The sequence below is a fragment of the Gobio gobio genome (assembly GCF_949357685.1).
Source record: "Gobio gobio genome assembly, chromosome: 2".
NCBI classification, from domain to species: Eukaryota; Metazoa; Chordata; class Actinopteri; order Cypriniformes; family Gobionidae; genus Gobio; species Gobio gobio.
Genome location: NC_137098.1, coordinates 69,582,471 through 69,588,025, shown reverse-complemented (window position 1 = coordinate 69,588,025; position 5,555 = coordinate 69,582,471).

The following is a 5,555-nucleotide window of genomic DNA, read 5'->3' as shown; positions in this document are numbered from 1 at the left end:
ACTGAACTGATGTCGGCGTCGACAGTGCTGGAGGAGCTCAGGGCTCTCGGGGAGCTCACCTGAGGAAAATATCGCACGTATCCAGTCCGTGGAGTGGAGTGGCGAGCAAGCGAAGACACCTGAACCTGGTCTATCACCGGCCCCTCGGGGGGGCGAGTACATAGTCGGACACTGGCTCCACTCGGAGATTGTAGAATCTGGCGAATGTGTTGGGTGTCGCCCAGCCTGCAGCTCTGCAGATGTCTGCTAGCGAGGCGCCATGCGCTAGAGCCCAAGAGGAAGCCACACTCCGGGTGGAGTGTGCCCTCACACCAAGGGGACATGGTCGGCCTTGCTGCTGGTAAGCCAAAGCAATGGTGTCCACTATCCAGTGAGACAGCCTTTGCTTTGAGAGAGCACTTCCCTTCCGCTCTCCACCATAACAGACAAAGAGCTGGTCTGAGGTCCTGAAACACTGCGTCATGTCTACGTAGGCGCGGAGAGCGCGTACTGGACAGAGCAATGCCAAGGCTGGGTCTGCCTCCTCCAAAGGCAGCGCTTGCAGGTTCACCACCTGGTCCTTGAACGGAGTGGTGGGAACCTTGGGCACATATCCAGGCCGGGGTCTCAGGATCACGTGAGAGTTAGCCGGCCCGAACTCCAGGCACGCTTCGTCAACCGAAAATGCCTGCAGGTCCCCGACCCTCTTGACTGAGGCCAATGCGGTCAGCAGAGCCGTCTTCATAGACAGAAACTTAATATCGACCGACCGCAAAGGCTCAAAGGGAGGTCTCTGCAGAGCAGTTAGAACTACTGCGAGGTCCCAAGAGGGTACGAGAGGAGAGCGAGGAGGATTCAGTCTCCTAGCTCCCCTCAGGAACCTGATGACCAGGTCGTGCTGACTTACCTTTTTGTTCTCCAAGAGATCGTGGTGGGCAGATATTGCGGCCACATATACCTTGAGGGTGGAGGGAGACAGCCTTCGCTCCAGCCCCTCTTGGAGAAACTCAAGCACGGACCCGATCGGACATTTCCAGGGGTCTTCTTGGCGGGAAGAGCACCAGGTGACGAAGAGGTTCCACTTCAACGCATAGGCATGCCGAGTGGACTCTGCCCTAGCGGAAGTGATGGTGGCGACCACCGTAGGTGGTAGGCCACTCAAACCTGCCGGGTCCCGTCTAGGAGCCACACGTGGAGGTTCCAAAGGTCGGGACGCGGGTGCCAATGGGTGCCCCGTCTCTGAGTGAGGAGGTCCGGTCTCAGAGGAATAGGCCAGGGAGGGGCTGTCGCAAGGAGAATGAGTTCGGGGAACCAGGTCCGGCCGTGCCAGTACGGGGCGACCAAAAGGACCTGCTCCTTGTCCTCCCTGATCTTGCACAGAAGCTGTGCGAGTAGGCTCACTGGGGGAAACGCATATTTGCGTAGGCCCCGCGGCCAGCTGTGCGCCAGTGCATCCGTGCCGAGCGTGCCCTCGGTCAGGGAATAATACAGGCTGCAGTGGGAAGAGTCGTGGGAGGCAAACAGGTCTACCTGTGCGTCGCCGAACTGTTCCCAAATCAGCTGAACCGTCCGGGGATGGAGTCTCCATTCTCCCGGGAGAGGCTGAAACCGCGAGAGCTCGTCGGCTGCGTGGTTCAGGACTCCCGGAATATGGACAGCACGAAGGGACCTCAGGCGCTTCTGACTCCATAAGACGAGATGGCGGGCGAGTTGAGACATGCGGCGGGAGCGTAGACCGCCCTGGTGGTTGATGTACGCTACTACGGCCGTGTTGTCTGTCCGGACAAGCACATGTTGGCCCTTCAGCAACGCTCGAAAGCGGTGCAGGGCGAACCGTACTGCCAGCAACTCGAGGCAATTGACATGCAGGAGGCGCTGGGGTCCTGTCCAGGAGCCCGCGGCTGCTTGTCCATTGCACATGGCACCCCAGCCCGTGGCAGAGGCATCCGTCGATACGACAACATGCCTGGAAACTCGTTCTAAGGGCACACCGGCCCGTAGAAAGCTGAGGTTCGACCACGGGGTGAGTGTCTGTAAGCAGGCCCGAGTCACTTGGATCCGGAGCGTGCCAGACTGCCATGCCCATCTCGGGACTCGATCGCGAAGCCAGTGCTGAAGCGGTCTCATATGAAGCAATCCGAGCGGCGTTACCGCGGCTGCAGATGCCATATGCCCCAGGAGCCTCTGAAAAAGTTTCAGTGGAACCGCATTCTTGCTCTCGATTTGTCGGAGGCAAGTCAGCAGAGACTGCGCGCGCTCGCTCGAAAGCTGCGCGTACATGGCGACCGAGTCGATCTCCATACCGAGAAAAGAGATCCTCTGCACTGGGCAGAGTTTGCTCTTCTCCCAGTTGACCCGAAGGCCCAGACGGGTTAAGTGGTGGAGAACCAGATCTCTGTGTCCGCAAACCTGCTCTCGAGAGTGGCCTAGTATGAGCCAGTCGTCGAGGTAGTTCAGGATGCGGACCCCGTGCTGCCAAAGGGGCGCAAGGGCTGCCTCGGCAATCTTCGTGAAGACGCGAGGGGACAGAGATAACCCGAATGGGAGAACTGCGTACTGGTATGCCCGCCCCTCGAAAGCAAACCGTAGGAACGGTCTGTGTCGAGGAAGGATGGAGACATGGAAGTAGGCGTCCTTCAGGTCGATCGCTGCAAACCAATCGTCCGGACGAACGCATTCGAAAAGGCGTTTCGCAGTCAACATCTTGAACGGAAGCCGGTGAAGGGATCGGTTCAAGATGCGAAGGTCCAGGATTGGCCGTAACCCACCGGTTTTCTTGGGTACAATGAAGTAGGGGCTGTAGAACCCCGACCTCATTTCGGCTGGAGGGACAGGCTCGATCGCACCCTTCGCCAGTAGAGTGGCAATCTCCGCACGCATGACGGGGGCATGGGCCCCGGTCACGGTATAGCGGACTCCCCTGTAACGGGGAGGAGCCTGCGCGAACTGAATCGCGTAGCCGAGCCTGACGGTCCGGGCAACCCAGCGGGACAGCCCCGGAAGCTGAAGCCAGGCTTCCAGAGACTGCACCAACGGGGTCATACGGACAGTAGGCGTACCCCGGGTGGGGCAGCGAGGCAGCGTTACCGGCGCGGACAGGGGAGGCTGTTGGGCGTCCCCGGGTCGGAGCACGGTTAACGGCTGCGCCCTGACAGAGGAGACCAGGGAAGGACTCGCGTTCCACGGGGGTCTGCTCTGCCAGGGGGCTGGCGACAGAGAGGGACGAGAGTGGCGTGACCCGAGGGTGGCGCGCACTGCCGTCACCGATCTCTGGGGGCTCAGGGATGGGTTTGTCAGTTCTTTCTTTAACCACATTAGGGTGCTGCTGACCCGGGGGCCAGCAGCTGAACAAAAGATTCTCCCCCGGCCCTCCACCGGGGGAAGGAGCGGCCCTGCCGCCGTCTCCTGGAAAGAACTGCCCATCCCTGAGCCGTCCGCATCAGGAGCGCCGCTTAGCCTGGCGTTTCTTCGCGGGCTGCGGGGCTGGAGCGGACTGGGACGCCTTCCTGCGGCTGCCTCTGCGCGGCCCGGGTGGAGGCTGCTGCTTGGGTGGCGCAGAGGCGGAGGAAGCCGCGGGAGGACGTCCTCGGCGGCGAGCAGGCTGAGGCACCTGCGCGGGCGGTGGGGTGGAGGCAGCAGCTGACCGCCGGGGCAGGATGTATTTTATTGCCTCAGTCTGCTTCTGAGCGGCCGAGAACTGTTGGGCGAAGCTCTCGACCGCTCCGCCGAATAGCCCATCCTGTGATATGGGGGCGTCGAGGAAACGTGTTCGCTCGGCGTCGCGCATATCAGACAGGGTGAGCCATAAGTGTCTCTCCTGGACCACATTTGTGGACATCACCTGACCCAGGGAGCGCGCGGTCACCTTCGTCGCCCGGAGAGCGAGGTCGGTGGCGGCACGCAACTCATTGCTGAGCCCTGGATCAGCCCCTCTCTCGTGCATATCGCACAGCAACTTGGCTTGGTAAGCCTGAAGAGTTGCCATGGTATGCAAAGAAGCGGCGGCCTGCCCCGCAGCTCTATAGGACTTCGCCACCAGAGATGACGAAAACCTACAGGCCTTGGAGGGGTGCTTTGGGTCACCACGCCAGGACGAAGCGCTCTGTGGACACAGTTGCATCGCAACAGAACGTTCGACTGGGGGGACCCCAGTGTACCCATGAGCCGCGGCTCCATCGAGAGAGGTGAAGGCGGAAGAGGCCGCCAAACGTTCACGGGAAGACAACGGGGCCTTCCAGGAACGCGCGACCTCTTCATGCACCTCGGGGAAGAAAGGTATTGGAGGAGCGGCCGGACGGGTGTCCGAACGCGCCGCCCCCAAAAACCAATCATCCAACCGCGAACGCTCGGGCTGAGGCGGAGGGTTCCACTCCAGTCCAAGCGCTGCGGCGGCCCGAGAGAGCATGGCTGTCAATTCTGGGTCCGACTCGGGCAATGCTGGGACACCCGAAGGTGGCAGCACAGCCGAATCCTCATCCTCAGATGACTCCAGCCCACCTTGTGATGCGGCGATAGACATCACTTCCTCCTCCGCCGCGCCAAACGCCACAGTCGGGACAGCAGGAGCCGGCCCCGATGTAGACGCTTGAGCGCGGGCCGGGTCAAGTGCCTGAGAGGGGGGTGTGGGCCGAGGAACTAGCGTCGGAGCTTTATTCCACACCGTCACCCTCAGATCACCCTGGTCACCAGCCAAAGTGCCGCCTCCAGAGGAGACCGCAGATTGGGGGGGGACGGAGGGGACTCTCGTTCCGGCATCAGCACGGAATTCACGGAGTCTCGATCGTAACACTGAGATGGCCAGGTTCCCGCAGAGAGAACATGAGTCATCCACGAGCGCTGCCTGAGCGTGCTGAAAGCCCAAACACGTCACACAGCGCTCGTGCCCGTCGAAAGAAAAAAGTGATCTACCGCACCCAGAAGTGCACGGACGGAACATCCTGAAAAGGACGCGTCACGTGCAAGCTCTTTTATGAGAGGAAACTTCACAGTCGATGCCGAAGCGCCCAGGGAAACACACACCAGCTGGATGCAGACCACTGCACAGATCAGCAGGCAGGAAGTATGCGATCACTGGAACGCGCCGTCACACCAACACCGACTGGAAAGCTGCTCGTCTCGAAGAAGCTGACAGAGTCTCAGAAGGCTGTAGGAGTGAAGAGGTAGGTACTCTTGGCTCCGAAAGCAGAAACATAATGCGATATTGCCTCGTACTTCCTTATATACTCACGCAGTGAGGCGGAGCTACGTATGCAAATTCCGCATGCCCCATGGCATTGGCACGCCATTGGGCGTTTTCTCAAAACTCGAAGTTGATAGGCTTCTAAGCGAAACCCCCATTCGTTAGTCACTAACGTTACGTCGTAGTGACTGAACGAAAGGGAACCATCGTTCCCTGAAGGAGGGAATGGAGACGTTATGCCGACGTATTGGTGACTTCGATGTAATGAAAGGGAACCAACGTGTGCGGTAATTTCTTCTATAGGGCGCTCACTGCACGTGCTTGTAAACACTTGTAAAACCAGACACAATACGTCTTAAATTAGGGTCTGTTGTTCACATAAAGCAATCAAATGAAT